The sequence below is a fragment of the Balaenoptera physalus genome (assembly GCF_965194825.1).
Source record: "Balaenoptera physalus genome assembly, chromosome: 12".
Classification (NCBI taxonomy): Eukaryota; Metazoa; Chordata; class Mammalia; order Artiodactyla; family Balaenopteridae; genus Balaenoptera; species Balaenoptera physalus.
Window position 1 is genome coordinate 83656815 of NC_138897.1, and position 10076 is coordinate 83666890.

General features: G+C 44.4%; 1 long non-coding RNA gene across 1 annotated transcript in view; it reads left to right on the top strand.

Moving 5' to 3' along the window:
* Positions 1–2719, top strand: part of LOC309639543 — a 29708-nt gene extending 26989 nt beyond the window's left edge. The window contains exon 3 of the long non-coding RNA XR_014251723.1: positions 249–2719. This is a non-coding gene — a long non-coding RNA (uncharacterized lncRNA). The remainder of the gene's footprint in view (positions 1–248) is intronic.
* The last annotated feature ends 7357 nt before the right edge of the window (positions 2720–10076 follow it).

Sequence of the window (10076 nt, forward strand, 5' to 3'; positions counted from 1 at the left end):
TCTGTGCGAGGGCTTTCTCTAGTTGCGGCGAGCAGGGGCCACTCTTCATCGCGGTGCGTGGGCCTCTCACTATCACGGCCTCTCTTGTTGCGGAGCACAGGCTCCAGACGCACAGGCTCAGCAGCTGTGGCTCACGGGCCCAGTTGCTCCACGGCATGTGGGATCTTCCCAGACCAGGGCTCGAACCCGTGTCCCCTGCATTGGCAGGCAGATTCTCAACCACTGCGCCACCAGGGAAGCCCCTGAAGGTCACATTATTATGGCCATTTTACTGATGAGGAAACTGAGGTATATAGGAAAGGTAAGTCCTAATATATACCTGGTAAATAAACCCAAGTATTCTGAATATAATCTCCCCACCCCTGCTCTCACTTGTCCGTGCTTCTCTGTATGTACTTACTGAAAGTTTTGTAGCAGGTGTCAAGTTTCAGGAATACATTTTTGCTCTCATAGAAACCTGTCCTGGTGTGTAGCATGCCCACGTTTGTGTGTGTGTGTGTGTGTGTGTGTGTTTGCCCTCATTTCACCCCCAGATAAAGGAACTGGAATTTATCCGTTCAGGAAATTTGCTAAGGTTATACACCCAACAAGTGAAGCAAGAGATTCAAACCAACCTCTGCCCCCAAACTTTCCTCTTTAGGACAAGATAGAGTCTGGAAAAGTGTGATCTTTTAAGAGAAACGTAGTTTTTAAGCTTTTTGTTTTTGGAATGAACCACTGGATTTCTGCATCACAGCAGTGCCTAGAATTAGCACTACAGGAATAGAGACGACGTATAATGCCTATAATGCTTTATGTTCTGATTGGGGTCTGGAATATGATTGCAACATCTAGAAATGTCTGCTTGATCGATTGGAGTGACTAGATTCAACAGATCAAGTAAGCCTAGGCTGGGGAGGGAAGGAAGGTTGCTGAGGGCAACCAGGGAGCATTAATATGAAGAAAATCACATGAGGGAGAAGGGCCAATGGTTCCAAGCACCCTGGCTGACAGTGCCCGAGAAGGTCAGACTTTCACAGTCATCAAAAGGAGGTTTAAACACAGCAAACCAGAAAGGCAAGCTGGGCTTTCCCTTGGGAGTTGAATTGCCAAGAACTTATTTCAAAATATCTTAGACTTTCTGTCAAGACAACACTTCTTCAGCTGCTTAATTAAAACTGGGTGTCAGCAGTGCTTCAAAAGCATGAGGAGAGGTGTCAGCTTCAGGGCATGCTTGGGAAACCTCACAGGTTTTGACCTCAGGAAGGAGTTGCTTAAGGGCTCCAGGTACCTCTTGGTAAAACAAGCTGGGGAAGAGGGGTGGGAGGGAGGGAGGAGAATGGAAAGGGAGGAGGCCACTGAGACAGGGACTCAGGATCGATTTACTCCTTCAAGTCACTTAGAATCACACCCCAATTTCTCTGGAAAGATTGATCTTCCAAAGTGAAAGTTCCATCTCACTTTTGGTTATTGTTCCTATTAAAAGTTCTTTAAAGACAATTACTACCTGAAAATCCCAGATCACCATGTATTGCTTTGCCCTCAGAAATAACTTAATTAGCTAGGTGGTTGGTTGGATGGTGTGGGAAGTAGAATAATCCCCCTCCCCCGAGAGATCTACTTCCTAATCCCTGGAATCCCAGGGACCTGTGATTATGCTAGTTTATGTGGTAGAAGATTTTGCAAGTGATTAAATTAGAGATTTTGAGATGAGATTATTCTTGATTATCCAGATGAGCCCTAAATGTAATCATAAAGGTCCTTCTAAAAAGGAGGCAGGAGAGTCAGAGAGAGGAGACATGATGATGGAAGCAGAGGTCAGAGTGACATGGGGCTACAAACTGGGGTATTCAGGCATCCCCTGGGAGCTGAAAAAGGCAAGAAACAGGTTCTCCCTTGAGCCTCCAGAACACGTACAACTCTGCTGACACCTTGATTTGAACCTCGTAAGACCCATTTTGGATTTCTGACTTCCAGAAGCGTAAGATAGTAGATTTGCATTATTTTGAGCTACTAAGTTTGTGGTGATTTGTTACAGCAGCAAAAAGAAACTAGCACAGATGTTGAGCTCATTTCTTTCCTTTAGGAATGACTTGAGCTCACTTCCAGTGACACATAAAATGCAACAAAAATAACCAAAGGTATAGTTGGTTTAGGAGATTTTTTCCTGAAAACAGACAAGACCATCGAGTTTGAGGGATAAAACATCAGAGAAAGAATTATCTCCACGGTGACCCATCCATCTGCTAGGTACTTGTCCGGCTCTCAGCTTCCTGGCAGCCAACATGAAAAAGACGAATTGGAAAGTTGTGTGATTCTCAAGCCTGCACAAACCCAAGCCAATTGCTCAGAAGAACAGCTATTCTTCATATTAAGACCAGGAAACCACCTTTTCTTGGGGTCCCCATCAACATCTTCATTGTGTGATGAAATGGAACAGAAGTTACCTGACCCTGCATTCCCTCCCCACCGACGCTTGGGACATCGCTATGGTCTGGAAGCTGAGACACGGAGATGAAAGGTATTCCCGGGGACAAAGTGCCTGTAGCCTGAGGGGAAAAGTGAAATAATAAATATGATGCAGTTAAATGGGGATGATCGAATTGGGGAGGATGAGAGAAGCCCAGAAGAGACACCTACCCCAGCCTGGGTACAGTGAGGAGAAATTGCTTCCAGAGGTATCCAGGTTGAGTCTTGAAGGCTGAAGAGGGATAACCAAGGTAACCAAGCAGAGAATGGGTGTATGTGGGGGGGGGGGAGGTATGGGGGAGGTTGAAGACATGGTAGGAAAAAATGGAATAAAAATAGATACATGGGAACTAGGGGTGCCCAGCAACTGCGCTGAATTATGTAGATCACCTCCACCAAGATTCCAGGGAAGGGGCAGAGGGTGGAGGGTGCAGGCCTGGGAGGTAGGGAAGGGTCAGATGCTGTCTAAAGAGCTCCTACTTCTAATACGCTTCCCTACAGAAGAGGATCACAGCATTAGAGAGCCACAGGTGCTGCCCAAAACACTCCCTCCTAGCATCTACCACTAGAATAACATTCTAGGGAAGAACCTGAGTATAAAAACTGACTATTGCTTATTGAGCAGAGACTATGTGACCTTCATTCAGTAGATACCATCGTTTCTCTCATTTGACAGAGAAAGGAGTCCCAGTGGACTTTCTCAGCATCACACAGCAACAAAGGGGCCCAGCAGAAGTTGAACTGGGTCTGTCCCCTTCCTAAGTAGGAAGACCCATCAGATAACAGGAGATTAGGGTTTAAAGAAAAGTCAAGGTAGAGTTCCTCCTCACCCCCTACCTTGAAATGACTACCATGGATAAGAAAGAATTTCTACCATGAACATTCATTCATTCATCCATTCATTTATTCAGTAAATATTTATTCAGGGCTTACTATGTACCGGGCACTGTAGATAAAATAAAGAACCAAACAGGCAACATCCTTGAGCTTTTCGGAGCTTAGATTTTTGGGGGGAAAAGATAGCAAATGCACAAACAAATAGAAGTATAATAGGTCGGGCAGTGATAAATGCTACGCAATACATAAATCTGGGCAAAGGGTGAAAATCCACCGTAGTGATTATGCTGTGGTAGAATAGGGGTGAGGGAGGAATATGGGATTGGGGCAGAGAGCAGAGGCAGCTCCAACAGAAGTAGCTGTGTTTTAGCTCTTCAGTGGTGGGCTCACGGGGCTTTATTTTATAAGCAGGCTTTCATAATTATATAAATGCTACGTATATTCTTTTGGGTGTGTCAAATATTAACTGACAAACATTTTAGAGGTTTAGGGGATGCTATTTTACATTGGTGGTCAGGAAAGCCTCCAGGTTGAGTCTGCATCTGAGCAGAGATGTGAAGGAAATGAGAACTTGTGCCATATCTCTGGGAATAGCATCCAGGTAGTGGAAACAGCAGGTGGGAAGACCCTATGTGCTTGGAATTTTGCACAATCGATGGTAGGAACAAACCTTGGAAGCACAGAGCTTCCCAGGATATCTTCCTGATAGATATAGATGTTCTCTGTATTTTATATTCTTCCTCATTATTCCAAGGTCTTCAAAGGATATAAGAAAAAGCCATTAATCCGCGCATTCATTTATTCACTAGACATTCATTAAACACCTGCTGCGTGATTAGCACTGGTGATAAAAACAGTGAAAACATGGACCATGCCTTTAAAGCGTTTATAGGAATCGAGGGGAGGAAATTGGGGAAGATGGAGGCGAGACTAGATGTTCATCTTGCCCCTTCCTAGGACCCTCACACATGAACTTGATTTGAGTTCTTCTAACCTCAGCTAATATGACAGGGTACCAAGTCTGAGAAAGCTCTTCCAGGTCAGGCAATTACTCATGACTCAACAATTAGAGACTTTCACGTTCCCGGCCGGTGGCTTTCGCACCTTGTAAGAAGCCATGCACGACAACGTTTCCAGCCAGCTTTGGCCTAGAAAGTGCCAGGGTGCACATAAGTTATCTGCACCCAAGATTGCTCAAGCACCTGCTTTGTATAGTGACAGACAGGATCATGTTTAGGACATTCCACCAGAACTACAGATTCCCAGGAGAATTAGCACAAACTTTCCAGCTCTCTACCCACTATCAACTGCTAGAGAAATCATAGGAGAATGAGGTAAAGAAAGTGGTTTGTACAAAATGGAAAATTCTGTAAATCTAGTGTAAAGATTTTCCTAGGACCTATGGTGTCAAAGAAGGTTGCATTAACAATAATAACCCCAACTTTTTGGGCTACTCTCCCCACTTGCTCAAGCAAGAGCTTAGCTGTGTGTGTACTGAGCTATCCTTGCCCCCAGGTTTCTTGAAGAGTCCACAGGAGTACCTCACACATGGATAAAAACAGGTCAACTGATTGCTCAAAAAGTTAAACATAGAATTATCATAGGAGCCAGTATTTCCACCTGTAAGGATATACCCCCCCCAAAGGAACTGAAAATAGATACTCAGATAAATGCTTGTACATGAATGTTCATAGCAGCATTATTCACAATCGCCAAAAGGTGAAGAAAACTCACATGTCCATTAATCGATGAATGGATAAACAAAATGTGGTATTTTTATACAATGGAATATTATTCATAAAAATTAATGAAATTCTGATACATGGTACAACATGGATGAACCTGGAAAATATGATGGTAAGTGATACATGTCAGAGACAAAAGGTCACATATAGTATAATTCCATTTATATGAAATTTCCAGAATAGATAAATCCTTAGAGACAGGAAGTGGAAATGGGGAGTGACGGATACAGGCTTTTCTTTTGGGATGATGACGTACCTTTGAACTAGATAGAGGTTGTGGTAGCACAACACTGTGAATGTACTAAATGTTTCTGAATTGTATACTTTTAAATGATTAATTTTGTGGTATGTGAATTTCACCTCAATTGAAAACAAATGGTCAGCTATTGGCTGCTATGATTTTCTCACTATGCTGTGGACACCCATTGGCCACTGCCAGGTAACCATTGGGTTTCACCACGTTTGTTAGCCACAACTTGCTTTTGCCAGCATCAGTTGGGTACCACTATCTCCTGTTGGGTAACCTGCACAGTTGAAGACCTGGAGTTCTAGAAAGACCAAAGTGTCCAATCCCTTTATTCTACACACTTCACTTGGATTTGATTTTGAGCAAAATGCAGGCAGGAGTCACTTAGAAACAGAAGGATATGCAAAGCAAATGGTAGATGTTTGGGTCTCACACTAAACCTACACCAGAGTCCTTTCAACTTAGAACCTGGTAAAAGGATTAGCCCTTTGCCATCTGCAAGGCTGCATGAAAGCCAGTCTGTCTGTTAAAAGACTCCTGTAGGCACACCCCAGCTCAAGCATCAAGCTCTCCCTGTCCTTTGATAAAGCCAGGTCTGCTTATACGGATGTGTGGCAGGGGAATAACGGACACCTGCTAAGAGAATAAGAGAACTTTGCTGGGGGGAGGGGGAGCGACGCTAGATACAAGCACTTTGCACTGTACATCATCTGTACGGATGGTAGAGAATGAATTATTTCTTCCCAATTCGGCGCCACCATCCATCATAGTCAATTTGCAGCCCATCTGGAAGGTTTCAAAAACCCGAGAATGGGATCAGAGTCACAAAACAGTCACAGCAACAAGCCTTTCTAAATGGATTATAATAAATACAAACATAAAAAGAGTTCCCTGTTTAGAGGAATTTACCCTGTGCTGTGCCTTACACTCGAGTTCCCTCATTGAATCCTCTCAACAAACTTATGAGGTGGGAACTATAATCATTCCCATTTTGCAGATGAGAAAACCAGGGCTCAGAGATCAATGGAATTCCTGTGGTCACACAGGTAGAAAGTGGCGGATTTAAGATGTGGAGGTAGATGGCACTGACTTAAGATACTGCATCGCGGTCATGATGCAATTGTTATGAGCTCAATAAATCCTACACTCCTCTGTCTACACTCTTTCCACTCAAAGTTCACCTTGCTTCTTTGTGATGAAGTAAAACTGCATCAGAAAAAGAAATCACTCCCTTTAGACCCTTCTGTCTTTTCTCATCTTTCTTGGATATTTTCTCATAGCCTAACATAGAGGTGACTTAGAAGACACATGACATAGATTTGGAGACAAAGGAAAATGTGTTTTGTGTGTATTGAATTTGGCTTTCCCCAGTGGGGTTGGTTCATCCTGATAGCCCCAGTATTTGCAGGCAAAAGGAACCCACCAGAGAGAGAAAATATGTGTGGGAGGCTGCATTAACTGACTCTTTCCCTGCATTAACAGACTGGGACCTGCTGCAGGGACTCAGAGCAAGAAATATTTGCTCATTCTATAATCATCAGTGCCTCCTCTAGCCTAGCCATCTGCCACATGCTAGGGAGTAGCAACAAATAGGAAAGACACAGTCCCTGCTTTCATGGAGTTGCATCCTTTTGGAAGCATAGATTAAATAATAACAATTGTAAAATAAATAATGCAATCAGACTGTGATAAGTGTTATGAAAGGGACATAGAGGATGTCATAAGAACATATAAAAGAGTCTGAATCAGAGCACATATAGGAGAGAGAAGGCTGCAATTGACAGAAAAACCAACATGACGTGGCTTAAACAAGGTAGAAGTTTGTATCTCTAGCGTCTAACAGAAGTTGAGAAAGAGCAGTTCAAGGCTGATATGGCAGGGGAGTGGTGACATCAGGGACCGAAGACTCAACTTTTTGTACTACTTTCTAGTATGTGATCAAGTCTCATAATTGCTTCATGGTTCAAAATGGCTGCTGAAGCTCCAGCCATCACAGTCAAGTTGTAGCCACAAAGAAGGAGGAAAGAAGGCAGAGAGCTAAATAGGCTTCTCCCACTTGGGTCACCTCCCTTTAAGCAGTCTTCCTACGAGGCCCACACATCAGTTCTGCTTTTATTTCATTGGCCAGAGCATTATAGATCACTGGTTGCAAGTGATGTTGGACAATGTACAATAGTTGTTTATGATAGGCAGCCATGTGCTCAGTTAAAAAGTGGGGTTCCTGCCACAGGAAGTCCAGACTATTAGAAAGTGTTTGTATTGAGATGAAGGTTTCTGTTCAAGCCTCATTTTCGTCATTTACCTGCTGTGTGAGCTAGGACAATTCACTTAACCTCTCTGAGCTGCAGTTCCCACCAACAGTACTTATTTCACAGTGGTGCTAGAGTCTTAATTGAAGAACGTAACTTGAATGTAATTGCTTTGCAGAATCAAAAGCTGAGCATGCCTGAAAAGACCCATTATACTTCATAAAACATTTTCCCTTCCTCCTTTTTATTCCTCAAGATCTGGCAAAGCTGGAATATTTCCTTGGGGCAACTGTTCCCAGATTTCTCTTCCGAAGACCTTGACAATGACCTTCCTGCTTAAGGGGCTGATCTCAGAGATGGAATACAGGAACTTTCAACACAGGTTCTGAATCATGACAGTGGTACAGGGGTCATGCAAAGACACCTTACAGGAACAAGGAACAAGGCACGCTAATGAGGGCTTTCAGAGGCTGTAATCAACACCCCAAATTGCTGTCAGAAGGAAACCTCTTTAAAGTAAGAGGGGGCTAGCTGGTCTGCTTTGCAGGCTAGGAAAATGTTCATGGTGCCTGGTTGCTAGATGGAACTTCAGGGAGACGGCTGCCCCTGGAGCTGTAAGAAATCAAAATAAGCCTGGGTAGTTGGGGAAGCGGTACTTTTGACTATAGCAAGAGCAGTGACAGCTAACTGTGAGCCTACAGTGTACCAGGCACTGTGCTCTGCGCTTAGCACGTAATGTTTTATTGACTCCCGGATATAGCCCTCTAAGTATGTCATCTTATGATCCCTTTTTTACAGATGTAAAGTTTGATGCAAGAGGCAAAGTACCTTGCTCAAGCTTGTGCCACTAGCAAGCAGAACAGGTAGGACAAAGTTACAACAGATGGAGCAGAAGTGGGAAAGGCACTCCATGCACCAGGGACCTGATGAGCAAAGCCTGGGGGGCTGGAAGGGCATGGCGTGGTGGGGCAGTGTGGAAACAAGACTGGTTGGAGCAGGTGGTCCACAGATGGACAGAGAATAGGACAAAGTAGGTCCAAACCACATCATGGAATGCCTTGAATTCTGGGTAAGATACTTAGACTTTACTCCCAAGGTAGCAAGGAGCCATTGAAGGTTATTGAGCAGAATAGTGACACAATGGAGGAAGATTTAGGGGAAGCTTTGTCTGACCAAAATAGAGTCTCCAAGTTATTATTGGTCCCTGAACTCAGGCCATATGGTTGCCCTGCTACACGGTGGGCAATGGTATTTCCAAGGTAAAAAGTCACGAGTTAAGTGGAAATGTCATTAAATCCTTGGCGTGGGAAACTCTGCAGGTTACAATGTCAGGCTGAAGGACCATCAAGAGGAAGCCATGGTCCCAGGAGCAGTTTTGCAGGTTAAGTTCTGAGAGCAGCTTTCCCCAACCGGCCTGCATTGGCCCCAAGAAGTACCCCTCAGTGATCCCTGACCTTCCATACCTCTCATCCCTGCGGAATGAGGGGAGCAGAGAGATGCCCCCAACTGCCACCCTGGAAAAGTGGGGCTATGGAAACCCAGAGGCCAGTATTTCTAACAGATAATTGCTCTAGCATATAAACAACAGTTACTGAAGTAGCTCATTAAAGTGACAAAGGCAGTAATTACCCAGATTTTTATCTGAGGAATCTAAGAGAAATACCAGGGGTTACATTTCTGGGTAACCTAAGAACCTGAGAATCACAGCAAAGCAGAAACACGAGGGCCCAGACCAGTTTGGCAGAAATCTTTGCTCCCCTCTTAGGGGTTCACTGTACTCAGGAATGATCACAGATGTGGCCAAAGTTCCTGTGCATTTCATGCTCACCAGGAATTATGCTCAGTGTACGCTTGTTGTGTCTTTGAGGTTGCACAACAACCCTAGGGTGAAGGTACAATTAAGAGCCCCATTTTACAGATGAGGAAACTGGGGCTCAGAAAGGGGATGTCACTTGTCCAAAGTCGTTAGGCTTGTAGGTAGTGGTGCTGGGACTTAAGTACAGGTGGTTTGCCCCATTCTGCTCTCAACTCAAGGTCTTTGGGTATCGAGATCTCTGCCTCAAAGCCCAACCAAGGGGACCCTTAACAAACCCTCAGAGATCGGTGATCGCAGCCTGCAGGGATCCAGGGCTGGTCTCCTGACCCCCTGGGAAGGCCCAGAGGTCTTTGTGCTAGCCCAGTCGCCCCTGACACATGACTTTCTCAAGCCAGGTGGAGGCCACAGGAGGGAGGCCAGTTTGACCTGCAGAGACTGAGGGTCTGGACACTATGACCCGTGGCCCAAATCCAGCCCACCACCTGTTTTTGTATGGCCCATGAGCTAAGAATGGTTTTCACCTTTTTAAATGGTTGGAAACAGTGAAAAGAAGACTATTCTCTCACATCTGAAAATTACATGAAATTCATATTTTAGCGTCCACAAATTCAGTTTCACTAGAGCACAATCATACTCATTCGTTTATGTATTATGTGAGGTTGCTGAAACTTTACAAAGGCAGAGGTGAGGAGTTGTGACAGCGACCACACAGCTTGCAAAGCCTAAAATACTTC